The following is a 12472-nucleotide window of genomic DNA, read 5'->3' as shown; positions in this document are numbered from 1 at the left end:
TTGTTGTAAAAAAAGCAATCAAATGAAAAATTTTACTGCTCCCCAAATAACAGTGCGCAGTAAAAATGCTGAAGAAAGCTACCAAAAATTAATATCTGTAATTTGTCAGCATGTGTTCGCACTCACCCTCTTTGTGTTTGTTGCTGTTGCTGCTGCTAGCTACTAACCGCTTCACGCCACAAATCAATTGCTTGCATCGGTCTCCCGCATCAGGTGTCCCGCATAGTTGCTCTACTTTTGATAACTCACGTATTGTTGTTGTTGTCCGTTGCACCGCTGCGCATATTGTACTTAAATATAAAATAACTCGAAAGCTTTTAAGTTTTAATTTTTATTGGTGTTTTAACGCGTCTTCTGTGATAGTTCGGTTTTAGTGGTGATTAAGGCACATGGCTAAGATGGCATCACGAAATTCTGCTGGCGCACTGCAATTTGTTTTGGGTGCTTTGTCGGCGTGTAATGTTGCATGCAGCGTCTACTAAAGTTAGAGCTGAATTTGAGTTGCTTTGCTTTTGTTTATGTTTGCTGCCACATAACTGAAACGAAAGAACAAAAAAAATTATTGAAATTAATTGATTTTGGTTTTGTGATTTTGTGTGTTTTTTGTTGTTGCGATTTGCTTAGCAGGTGTGTGTGGCGCATAACTCGACTGGCCGGTGTAATTAACATAATTTGTTTATCACCTGTGGGATTCTACTATTCTTGTGTTAATTTCTTAAGTTATTTTAGTTTTATAAAGCAATTTTTGAATTTTTTTCATTTCTTGTGCGAATTCAAAATTAATTTTTCTATTTGTTACTGTTACTTTTTTCTGCTTGTCATTGTTATTTCTTTATCGAAAAAATCAGCAAAATATTAAGAAATAATCTCTTTCACAAATCATATTTGCACTCATTAGCAGCAAAGCAGTCGTTGGCTAAAACATGCTCCAGCTGCGCTCGCTAAACATTATATGCAAAATTTATTAAACATAATGCGGCTATATAAATTATATCGATTTGTGTCGTAGATGAGTTGTTGTTGATATTTTCATATTTTGTGCTTGCTTGTGTATTAATAAATTAATTTGTTTGCTGCATCGCTAAGTTCTTAACTTGAAGCTGTGATGATACTTTTTATGAAGGGGCTTGAATTTATTTATCGCATTTAAAACTAGCTTCATAATTTTTCTAAAATGTTTTCATATTTTTTCATATTTTTAATTTCAGTAATAACTGAAATTTGAAAAGCCGTTTCTTGGAAGTTTTCTGATATTGAAAAGTATATAAGTTAATCTTATCATTTAGATATTGCATTGCTTGACTTCTGTAACATGTCACCAGTAGCAATGTAAAAGTCTCTTTCGACAAATTAATAGATCAATTGAAGTGTCCTCGGCTCCAACAGCAAAACACATTTTTTTGGAACGATTCGCTTATTTTATTCAACATAGTTTCCTTCAAGTGTCATACATTTATAGCTATCATCTAAATTTTCGATACTATTTTGGAAGTGCTTTGCTTCAGAATACTTAGTCCTCAGTTTCGGCGATCATAGCTTCATTCGACGAAAATTTTTTCCCAGCGAGCATAGTTTTAAGACTTGAGAACTGAAAATAGTTGCCAGATCCGAAAAATACGGTGGAAGCAATTCGATTTCCAATTAATGAAATTTTGGTATCATATTCACTGACTTGTGACACGGACACACTTTCTTTTTTTTTTCAAATCCGGCCGTTTTTTCGATAATTTACTTCTTCAAACGATGCTGCAATGCTTTGTAAAAGTCGCTGTTGCTGGTACTTCCTTTTTAAGGCAGTGAAAAAATTATTCCAAAATAGTGACCCTATAACCTTGCTCGCCGATAAACCCACTCCATAGCGTGAAAAAACAGTTTCAACAGGTTCATCGTGTGCAGTTCACTTGTACTTGACTGTCGGTTTGGCTTCGGAATGAAGTTATGTTGTGATATTTCAACTATTGTCACATATCAGTAGAAAAACTTGAGTTCATTACTCATAAACATTTCCAAACACTCCTGTCAATCACCAACACGTCGTTGTTTTTTGCCAAAAGTGAGCTCGCGCGCACGCACTTTGTACAAAGTTTTATCGTACGCAAATACTCCTGAATTGCATGACGTATATGTTCAGTTTATATCCAGAGTGCCTGATTTAGTTTAGTTTGTGAACTGTTTTGATGTTTACATCGGCGACTGCGTTCTCCGTCTTCGGTGCTCATTTTACCACGTCTAAATGATATGCGATAATGGATTTTTCTGAGGCAAACTCGCCGTTTAGACAAGGTTTTGCTTCAGCCATAAGTTTTCGCTTCCAAAACAAATATTTTAGCATCAACACGCGAAATTATTTTTTTTTCAATTTTTTCATAATAACAAAAATTGCTTCACACAAAATGATACAATTCACAAACTAATAATCGGTCAGCTGTCAAATATATACCAGCGCCTTTCGAAGGATAAAGCTAACTCAAAACCAATTCAATTAAATTCTATTAGCGCCATCTATGTGTCAGCCCGGTGACTTTTTTCTATATGCTACTCAATTACGACCATATAATATCAAAATTCTTAAACTTATTTCTATATATTAATATACCTTACGGCCTCACACAAAAACATCCGCAAAAAGTAGAAGAAAAAAATGTAGTTCCTATCAAGGTGAAATTACCGACGGATGAGACACCCCTTGACACAAATATAACCTTCGAGCTACGCCCCACATACCAAAGCCTATAAAAAACATGCATCGCATCCATACACACAACCGTGTGAGCAGCCTGTCTGGTCACCGGCTTTTGTATGCTTGAATGCCTGAATGCCGCTCGACATGACGGGTCTGCATGGTCAGTTATTTTCCGTATGCTCACCCATTTTTGGAGCTAATTAACTTGATTTTCGGTTGAACATATTTTGACCGCAAGTGTCATTGCCAAATTTTTGTATAAGAATAAAAGCGTGCGCAGAGAGCAGAAAAAATCGGGAATATAAAAATGTAAAAGATGTAAAATAAAATAAAAAAAAGGTATGAACAATTGAGTCAAGATAAAAAATAACGTGAACACGTATGTTTGAGTGTGAGCGTGTGTGTATGTGCATGTGCGCAACAATGCCAATTAAGACTGAATATAAGTGCGAGATAATTTTTGGCATTGTAATGTAATGCAAGCCAATGAATGGGCGGCAAAAAGTCGACGTCAGAACAAAAGCAACAAAATACAACCAATAAAACGAATTGTAAGTGAAAACAAAAAGATTTTACTACAAGCGTGTAGTTTTGGTTACATTAAGGTAACAATAAAGCGGCGAAGAATGCGCGCGCATACAAGCAAAGGGTTTTTTTGTGTGCAAAACCGAAGACTTAAGCGACGAACCTGACTTGAGCTGCCAGCATAGCGCCTGTGATTTACTTTGTGGTTATTTGTTGTGTGTTTTTGTTGTATTTGGAATATTTGGACTAAAAATAAAAGGTTATGAACCACAAATTTCGGAATTTTCATGCTAAAAATAGCCAAAAATTAAGTAAACACATTTTTTTGTTATAAATAAAAAGCGAAAATGGAAGTATCGAGCTTGCAAATCAAAAATAAATTTCATAAAATATAAACAAAAATCTATAAGCGTCCAACCAAGCTCTGATTTGCAAACCGTTATATAAAAAATGAACACATACATGCACTTATGCGTAGCTTATTTGTATGTCATCTAGTCCGCTTTTGTTCCACGCTTTTAAAAGGCGCGCTTCATTTATAACTTCCTAGCTGTTCTTCTTAATGCAACCATATAATAAATACAAATACATACAAATCCACATAAAAATCAAATACACACACACACGCTGAACTGACGTGATTAATGTTTAATTAATTTTCCTCTTCTCATGCATATAAACAACAATGCGCTGCTAAATGAACACAAGCGCGCTTGAATACAAACTACAGATATTTATTTATATACATGATGTTTATTCATAACGCTCTAAGTGAGCATTAATGAACCGTAATTTATAGAAATTCGCTTAATTCAATTGTATATATACAGTTTTATGAGCTTTTCATTCTACGAAATCGCACCTGTGCCGAGCTCACATTGTGTCGTGATGAAGAAAGATGATCGCCGTCAGTGAAATTTAAACGAAGATTTCTTCTTTTTGTGGCTCGTTTGTGCCTGTGTTTGCCGTTTGGATTTGGGCACCGTTAATTTCTCAATTTTCCGCATTTTTAGTGAGTTATCAGCACCTTTTGCGTGGAGGAATTGAAATTTGTTGGGGTTAATAAGTACGTGTACTTACTTGATTAACTGTTTATGGGTGCGTTTGATGTCGAAAAGAGATTTATTGTGTCAGTAATTAGTTGCTTATTCAAGCTGAATGAAAGTCTAATTTGTTTACACAAAAGTGAAAACTTAAAGAAGGGGTGAGAGTGTGAGGCTGAGTACTATAGGATATGTTGTAAGATTTTGAAGTATACACATATTCTTTGCCTAAAGTTATATTATTATTTTTTTATGTAATTTTTGTTTATATTTATTTTAATTTTAACTTCAATCTTAATTTTAATTTCTACTTTATTTTAAAGTTTAGCTTTAGTCAGCTTAACTCAAATTTAAATTTTTGCGTTAATTTTAATTAAATTTTTTTAATTTATTTAAATCTACATAAATTTGAATTTTTGTTTTCATTATCATTATAATATACATATATTATTTTAATTTTAATGTATTTAATTTTGATTAAATTTTTTTTTAATTTTTAGTTGGTTTAACTTTAACTTAAATTTCAATGTTAATTTTAATTTTATTAAATTTAGTTTTACATTATTTAAATTAAATTTTAGTTTTAATTATAATTTTAATTTTAATTTAAAAAAATTTTAATTTTTATTTTTTTTAATTTTTGTATAGTTTTAATTTAATTTTTATTTTTATTTTAATTCTAAGCTTAACACTAAGAGTTTAATTTAATATGTTAATTTTATTAATAATTTTAATTTCATTTTTTTATGTTAGTTTTAAGTGATTTAATTTAAAGATTGATTTTAATTTTAAATTTAATGTTAATTTCAATATTAATTTTAATTAATTTAATTTTAATTTTAATTAAAAAAAATTAAATAATTTTTAGTTTTAATTTTAACTTAATTGTTTTATTTAATTTTAATTTTTATTTTAATTCTATATTTAAGACTAACTTTTTAATTTTAATATGCTAATTTGATTAATTTTAATTTTATTTTTATGTTAATTTTAAGATTGATTTAAATTTTAATTAAAAAAAATTTTTCATTTTTATTTAAATTAAAATTTTTATTTTTATTTTAATTCTAAGTTTAACACTAAGTATTTAATTTAATATGTTAATTTTGTTATTAATTTTAATTTTAACTTTAATTTTTTTTATTTTCAATTTTAATGTTAATATTAATTTTATTTTATTTTCTATTTTAATTTAATTTAATTTTAATTTTAATTAAAAAAAAATAAAAAATAAATTGTTTTAATTTTAACTTAATTTTTTTAATTAATTAATTTAATTTTTATTTTAATTCTATGTTTAAGACTAAATTTTTAATTTAATATACTAACTTTATTAATTTTAATTTTATATTTATGTTAATTTTAAGATTGGTTTTAATTTTATTTAATGTAAAATTTAATTTTTGCTTTAATTTTGAGCTAATAAGGTTAGATTTTTATACGTACTTATAAGCCACAATAAAAGTTGTTATCTTATATCCACTTAAGTATTCAAAATATTTTTCGCAGCACTTCTTAATTACTTAACTAATTAATTTTGAATCTAAGTTTTAGTTTTAAATTTTTCAGGTTTAAGTTCTCAGGTTCAAGTTTTAGATTTTAAGTTTCAAGTTTTAAGTTATAAAGTTTAAGTTTAAGTTTAAGTTTAGGGTTAAGTTTAAGTTTAAGTTTAAATTTAAGTTTAATTCATGAAACTATAAACCACAATAACGATTGTTCTTTTTATTTGTATATAAAAATTCAATAAATATTTGTCGGTACTTAAAACAGTTTGCGAGCCTGCAAGACAGAATGGGGTCACAGCATATGTGCACTTCAATGACATATGTACATATATATGTATACATGTTTGTGTACACATAACCGTGTACTACATACCTCATTTTCTACTGTAAAAAGCGTGATTCTGTGTGATGAGGCAGCAAAACCTCACGCTGGACACAAGGAGAATCTGCCAGCAAAATGTCGAAACGAAATGAATTCAAACAGCGGGAAAGCTCATGCGTCAAAAACCATGTGCTGGTGTGTGTGTGTGCGTATTTGTGTGAAACGCTAATGCATCACCAGCGGTAGCAGCAGGTAGTCCCAAGGCATAACCACAAAATGACATGAAGTGTTATGCCGGCCGGATTCTCAGCTCAGTTGGCAAGCTAATGGAATAGTTTAACTTGAAATGATCAAATTTTGAAGCGACTTCGAAGATCAATTTGTTTCGAGCTTACAATGACGTCGAGCGGTAAATTCCGTTTATGCATTAGCGGCTAATGCTTGAAGGCGGCTTTACTAAAGCTATGCGTCAGCTACTCTTCTCATGCATTCTATATACATACGTATATATTTATGAATGCGATGCCGTTAGTTATGTGTGTGTGTTGTCGCTTTTGGCTATTTGTTGTAGCCCACAATCTTTTCAAAACTGTAACATATTCATTTCTCTAATTTGTTTGTTTGTATGTTTTGCTTGAAATCTGAATATTTTTTAATATTTTTAGTTTATTTATTTTCGTTTTGTCTACTTTTGTGTCTTGTGGTTTCTTGCTAGTCATCTTCAGCATTCCCATCATCCAGTTTTTGTTATAATCTATTTATCTAAACATATTTGTGTGTATTTTGTGCGGCTGTGTGAACTCGAATAAAATAAAATATATTTACATATTCAAAAGCTGAAGCTGAAACAAGTTGGCAGCGACGCCCGCAAGCGCACAAAAACAACACCGTGCTTGCGTATGGCTTTTGGGCGCAAATGCACAGCTTCAGCGTAGGGAACCCAACTCAGCATGTAAATGTCGTCTCATCGCGGCTCATTCGGCGTGTCATGTTCGTCGAAATGAAGCGTAAAATACGCGCGGCTTTGTGCTCGTTGTGACGTCGGCGGTGTTTGGCGTTCAAAAATGTCAGTTAACTGTGTAACTGTAGCTGTTACTGTTATTTTATTGTTATTGTTAATATTATTATTAACCGCAATGCAGGCAATAACCGAAAGTAATATATGTAACAGGAACTGAGTTATGTGCGGGTTTTGTTTTGCTGTTTACTTTATGAAATATAAAATTTATTCGACAGCTAAGTTAATGGAAATTTTGTTTTGACTGCTTGTTTAGGCGGATGCTGCTTGCCGCCTCTGCCATCATACTTGTATATTGTAAACTCATTCATTGGTGAATTTAGATGCAGAGTTGAGCTTGATCTGCTTAAGACTTTTGTAATGCGACTGTTGTTGTTGCATTTGCGATATGCTAATTTTCCGGAAGTACTTCAGTGACAATATTGTCTCGATGTGTTCTTTCCTCTTATCGTGATGAATATTTAAATATTGTCGAAAAAGTCTTTTCGTATCTCAAATCAAATTTCAACTCATCTTTTTATATTTATAATGAACTTTAATGAACCGCCATTTTTCCGCTACAGACATTATTCCATCAAAGTATAACTTTTCTGGTTTCTCGGCGATAAACTGCGACAAGTAATTTTCAAAAAAATTCTCTTGAAGCCAACTTTCTGCCATTAAGGGAGTTTTACATTGACCAAAACAAATGTTAATCCGATGGTTCAAAGTCGGGGCTATATGGTGGTTGCATCAAAACTTCCCAGCCAAACTCTCCCAGTTTTGGCCGAGTCATCACCGATGTGTGTGGTCTAACGTTGTCCTGATGGAAGACGACGCTTTTTCTGTTGATAATTTTTGGCCGTTTTTTTCGATTGCTTGCTTCAATCTCATCAGTTGTTGACAGTAAAATGTAGAATCAATCGTTCGACCAGGCTGGAGCCGCTCATAGTGGATGATTCCTTTTCAATCCCACCAAACACTCAGCATAATCTTTCGAGGCGTCAATCTTGGCTTTGCGACCATTTGTTAAGCTTCATCATGCTTGGACCATGATCTTTTACGCACATTATTGCCGTCTTTGATGCATTTTTCGTCTCTTGTTATCATTCGTTTCAGAAATCGTTCGATTTCATTTCATTTAAGCAACAATCGCAGATGTTAATTCGCCCGATTAAATTTTTCACAGACAATTCATGTGGTACCCAAACATCGAGCTTCTTTGTTTTGTTCCTTAGCGATGTCAAAGCTCCTTATTTGATGGTTCTGGTCAATCCTTTTTATAATTTCATCGACTTTTTCAACAATAGGGCGACCAGATTGCATCTTTCACAGCGAAATTTCCAGAATGGAAGCCAGCGAACCAATGTTGTGTTACACGAACTGATACAGCAACGTCTCGAATTTAATTTTGTTTTTGGTTAAATGAAACTTAAAATTTCGCCTTTCCAACACCATACGAAAATTCTTCTTCGACTACCCAACAAAACAATGTTCCTTACAAGTTTCTTGTATTTTATTGCATTAAAACTCTCGTTTATTCGTTTCCATGTCCCTCATCGACTTTTGATAGATTTTGAGACAAAAATCGAAATAACAAACTGAACTTAATTTTACTTAGTTCATAATTCGAGGAAACACTCAGCACCAGACACACTTATCACTCAGCACATTTCCGTATTCCGGCAGCTATTCGAGTACAAATATCTAACACAAGTAGTCACCAAAGCCACTTCTACTTTCCTTTGTCATTGCAGTGCTACCGTTAAACGCTGCAAGTGCCCACTTAGCTACTTCAACACTTTAACTAATGGACTTTACACGCATACACACACGCGTAACCGCTAAGCATGCACGCACCTGTTGTCACGACAGTCTATTAAAATGTATTTTTAGTTTTCCTTCGCCATGCAAACGAAAGACTCAAGAAAGAAACTTGTATAATAATTAAATGTGGGTACTTTGGAGTGAGTGTTTTTAATGAAATGTGGAAAGTGAAATAAAACGCACCAAATTTAATGAAAATAACCAAAAGAAAGTGTGTGCACAACAACAAAAGCGGCAACTAGGTCATTAACAGGAAATTGTGAAGGCTGAAAAAATCGCAGAGAAATTCCTAAGCAGACCATCAAAAAGATTTTGGCTTGCGTGTGCGCCAATGATACAGCGTGCGCTTAAACCTTAATCAGCTGCTAACACACCGCTAACTGCTGACACACCAACACCCTACATGGTGATGTCACATTTATGATATTCCCATTAGGGTGACAACAACACAGCAGGCAGCCAACTAGCTGAGCATGCGAAGTTCATTAACAAGTTGGCTAAGCGACAGAGCCGAAATTAACTACTACTACTTTGCGCAGGTTGGTGGCGGTGAAAAGAATGACTGTGAAAAATTGTCAGCGCCAAGTACGCATAAGTCATGCAAAAATAAGCATGCAACAACAACAACAGCAACAACGGAGAAAAGCGAAACCAAACAGCAAAGCAGCGTTACAGAGCAAAGCAATGCGCGGAAAGACACCGGAAAGCTCGTTATTGTCGCGGTAACACACTCAAATTGTGCACATATGTATATGTGTATGCGTGTGTGCGTGTAGAAAACATTCTCAGCCGTAAACAACAATTTACGACACATGAAATTAAAGTGGAGAGAAGCCACCACCGGCTGACCCAATTTACAGGCACTTAAGTAAAGTACCAGCAAGCAGCAACATCATCGGCAACAACAACAATAATAGTAATAACAACCTTAACCGCTAACGCACCGCATATCCTAGACCACAAAAATTGTAGCAGCAACAAAAACTAAAACAACAACAACAGTAATACTCAACTGGATGACACTAACAAGCCAGCAACAGCACAGTGGCACCTAACAGCCGCCAACTCTGCAATGCGCAATGAGAAATAGCCTACAGAAAACAAAAGCAAAAATCAAAAAATTTAATTTCACAGAAACGTGAAAAAAAAATTAAATTGAAAATAATAATAATTGAGAAGAAGTAAAGTGTAATGCATATCAAATGGAAGCTTCGAGCGGGTGTTACCTTTGCGGGCTGGCCGCAACCAACCAGTTTGCGTGGACAGTTGTGGCAAGTCGCTTTGGGTTCATCATCACCAAATATTGCTATGCAGCGAGATATTCGTAAGTGTGTGTGTGCGAAGCATTAAAATGTCGACGTCGCGTTTAAGTGTGTGTTGGCTTGGAAAAAGTGGAGTAGCGCGAAATAAAAATTAAACCATAAACTCCCACACATTTGCATACACACAAGTTTACATGTTTTTATATCCAAAGAAGTTAGCAAAAATGCTCTAAAATACAAGTATGTATATCGTTTGAGCCGTGCGAGGTACAGCTACGATGTGGGTTGAAATATTTTTAAATTTTTCGATTTTTTTTTTCTGGTGTGAGCATAATTTCCATATACATATTTGTTGAAGCATCAGTAAAAATAATGAGCGTTGTGTAATGGCCAGGCTGGATATACCAGCTTTTTGGTGGGATAAAAGGTTACTGGCGGTGGGAGGTATATAATATATATTTATACATTCATAATGCCTAGAATAAAGCGTCAACACAAAAATTTAGTACATATTTTTTAGCACAAAATATTTAGTAGTACCAATTTTAGTACACATTTTTGGAACGACTTTTAGATACTTAGTACATTTTTGCAAGCAGAATTGATTTAGTACAAAAATTGACTGGCTAAATGTTTAGTACAAATTTTAGTACACATATTTAGAACAATTTTTATACATTTTTAGAATCGGGTTTAGTCACTTTTTACAACTTTGATAGCAGAATTTATTTAGTACAAAAATTGGTTGACAAAATATTTAGTACAAATTTCAGTACATATAAGTATGTATGTATCTAGAATGATTTTTGCACATTCCTCTAATGCTTTTTAGACACTACCTTACAATTTTGGAAGCAGAATTTATTTAGTACAGAAATTGGTTGACAAAATTTTTAGTACAAATTTTAGTACTAATTTTTAGATATTTAGCACAACATGTTTGAAATAAATTTTTTTTTTTTTAAATTAGTGCAATTTGTTGTAAGCGGAAAAAGTGTAGCAAGAGATTAGCAGACAAAATATTAAGTACTAATTTCAGTACCTACATTTATAACGATTTTTGGATATTTTGTACAGTTTGACGTGAAATTTATTGCGTATAAAAATTAGCTACCAAATATTTAGTACAAGCTTTTAAAGCGATTTTTATATATTTAGTGCAATTTGCTTGAAGTAAATTTAATTTAGTACAAAAACTAACCAACAAATGTTTAGTACTAATTTTTGTACACATTTTAAGAACCCTTTTAAGACATTTAGAACAATTTGTTTTAAGTAGAATTTATTTGGTACAAACGTTAACTTACAAAAATTTAGTACTAATTTTAGTACACATTTTTAAAGAGATTTTTAGATATTATTTAGATTTTTAGACATTTTCTCGTACTAATATTTTTTATGTATTTAATTGAGAATAGTAAAAGTATATTTGGCGAAACAGGTTTAATACATTCAAATACTTTGACAAAATGATAATACTAATGACAATGGCACAGGGTTTCTAGCTCAAAATTTTCAGTACAACACTTTTAATAAACAACTTTTAGTACAAAATTTTTAGTACAAAGTTTTTAGCACACAAAATTTCATCATAACCATAAAAAATCTACTATCTAGTACAGAATTGAGTATTAAATCTGATATTTAGTTAGTTTAGCACAAAATAAAATTTTTAGTACACCGAAATTTTTTTAATTCATGCAAAAAGTTAAAAAAGTTATAGGCTTGAGATGTTAAAAAAAAATATACTGAATATTAATCAATTATCAATTTTTTTAATAAATCTTTTTTTCGAAACTTCATTATTTTGAACACAAGTTAGAAACTCGCGTACTAAGAAAAACTTCAAAATCTTTAAATTTGACCATCAAAACTCATTGAAGCCTGAAAACAGTGAGTTTGCAACAAAGTGGTGAAAAGAAAGCAACCTGCCGCCATAAATTGTTGGCAATTAAAGCAAATTGAAGTAAATTGAAATGGTTTAATTTCACCACTCACACACATACTCGCTCATACAACTATTGGTAGTGTGTAGTAAGCTGAAACAATTTGAATTTAACCATTTGGGCCATTTGCGGAGATTACACTGATGAGAATTTACAACTTCCGATAGGGATGCGAGTGAAATGTGTAGAGTGAAGGGGACAGACACCGTAACAAAGTAACGTCAATCAAAAAGCGCTTGTAAATTAATTATACAAAAATCGGACATCAAAAATTTCCGTAAGAAAATTTTGTTTATTGCTGTTTGTACAAACCAATTTTCAGCTAAGGAATACGTGTGCTGTGTGAGCTCGCGTGTATCTTA

At 32.4% G+C, this 12472-nt stretch overlaps 1 protein-coding gene across 3 annotated transcripts in view; it reads right to left on the bottom strand.

Annotated features, from left to right (window-relative positions):
* The window catches only part of LOC105231676 (homeobox protein 5), a 90609-nt gene that overhangs the window by 62812 nt on the left and 15325 nt on the right, over positions 1–12472 (bottom strand). For all 3 annotated transcript variants that reach the window (XM_049447556.1, XM_049447558.1, XM_049447557.1), the window contains exon 2: positions 127–536. The gene's annotated coding sequence lies outside the window, so the exon portion shown is untranslated. The remainder of the gene's footprint in view (positions 1–126; positions 537–12472) is intronic.

The sequence above is a fragment of the Bactrocera dorsalis genome, chromosome 2 (assembly GCF_023373825.1).
Source record: "Bactrocera dorsalis isolate Fly_Bdor chromosome 2, ASM2337382v1, whole genome shotgun sequence".
Lineage (NCBI taxonomy): Eukaryota > Metazoa > Arthropoda > Insecta > Diptera > Tephritidae > Bactrocera > Bactrocera dorsalis.
The sequence above is the reverse complement of the archived record's forward strand: the minus strand, read 5'-3'. Positions and strand labels throughout refer to the sequence as shown.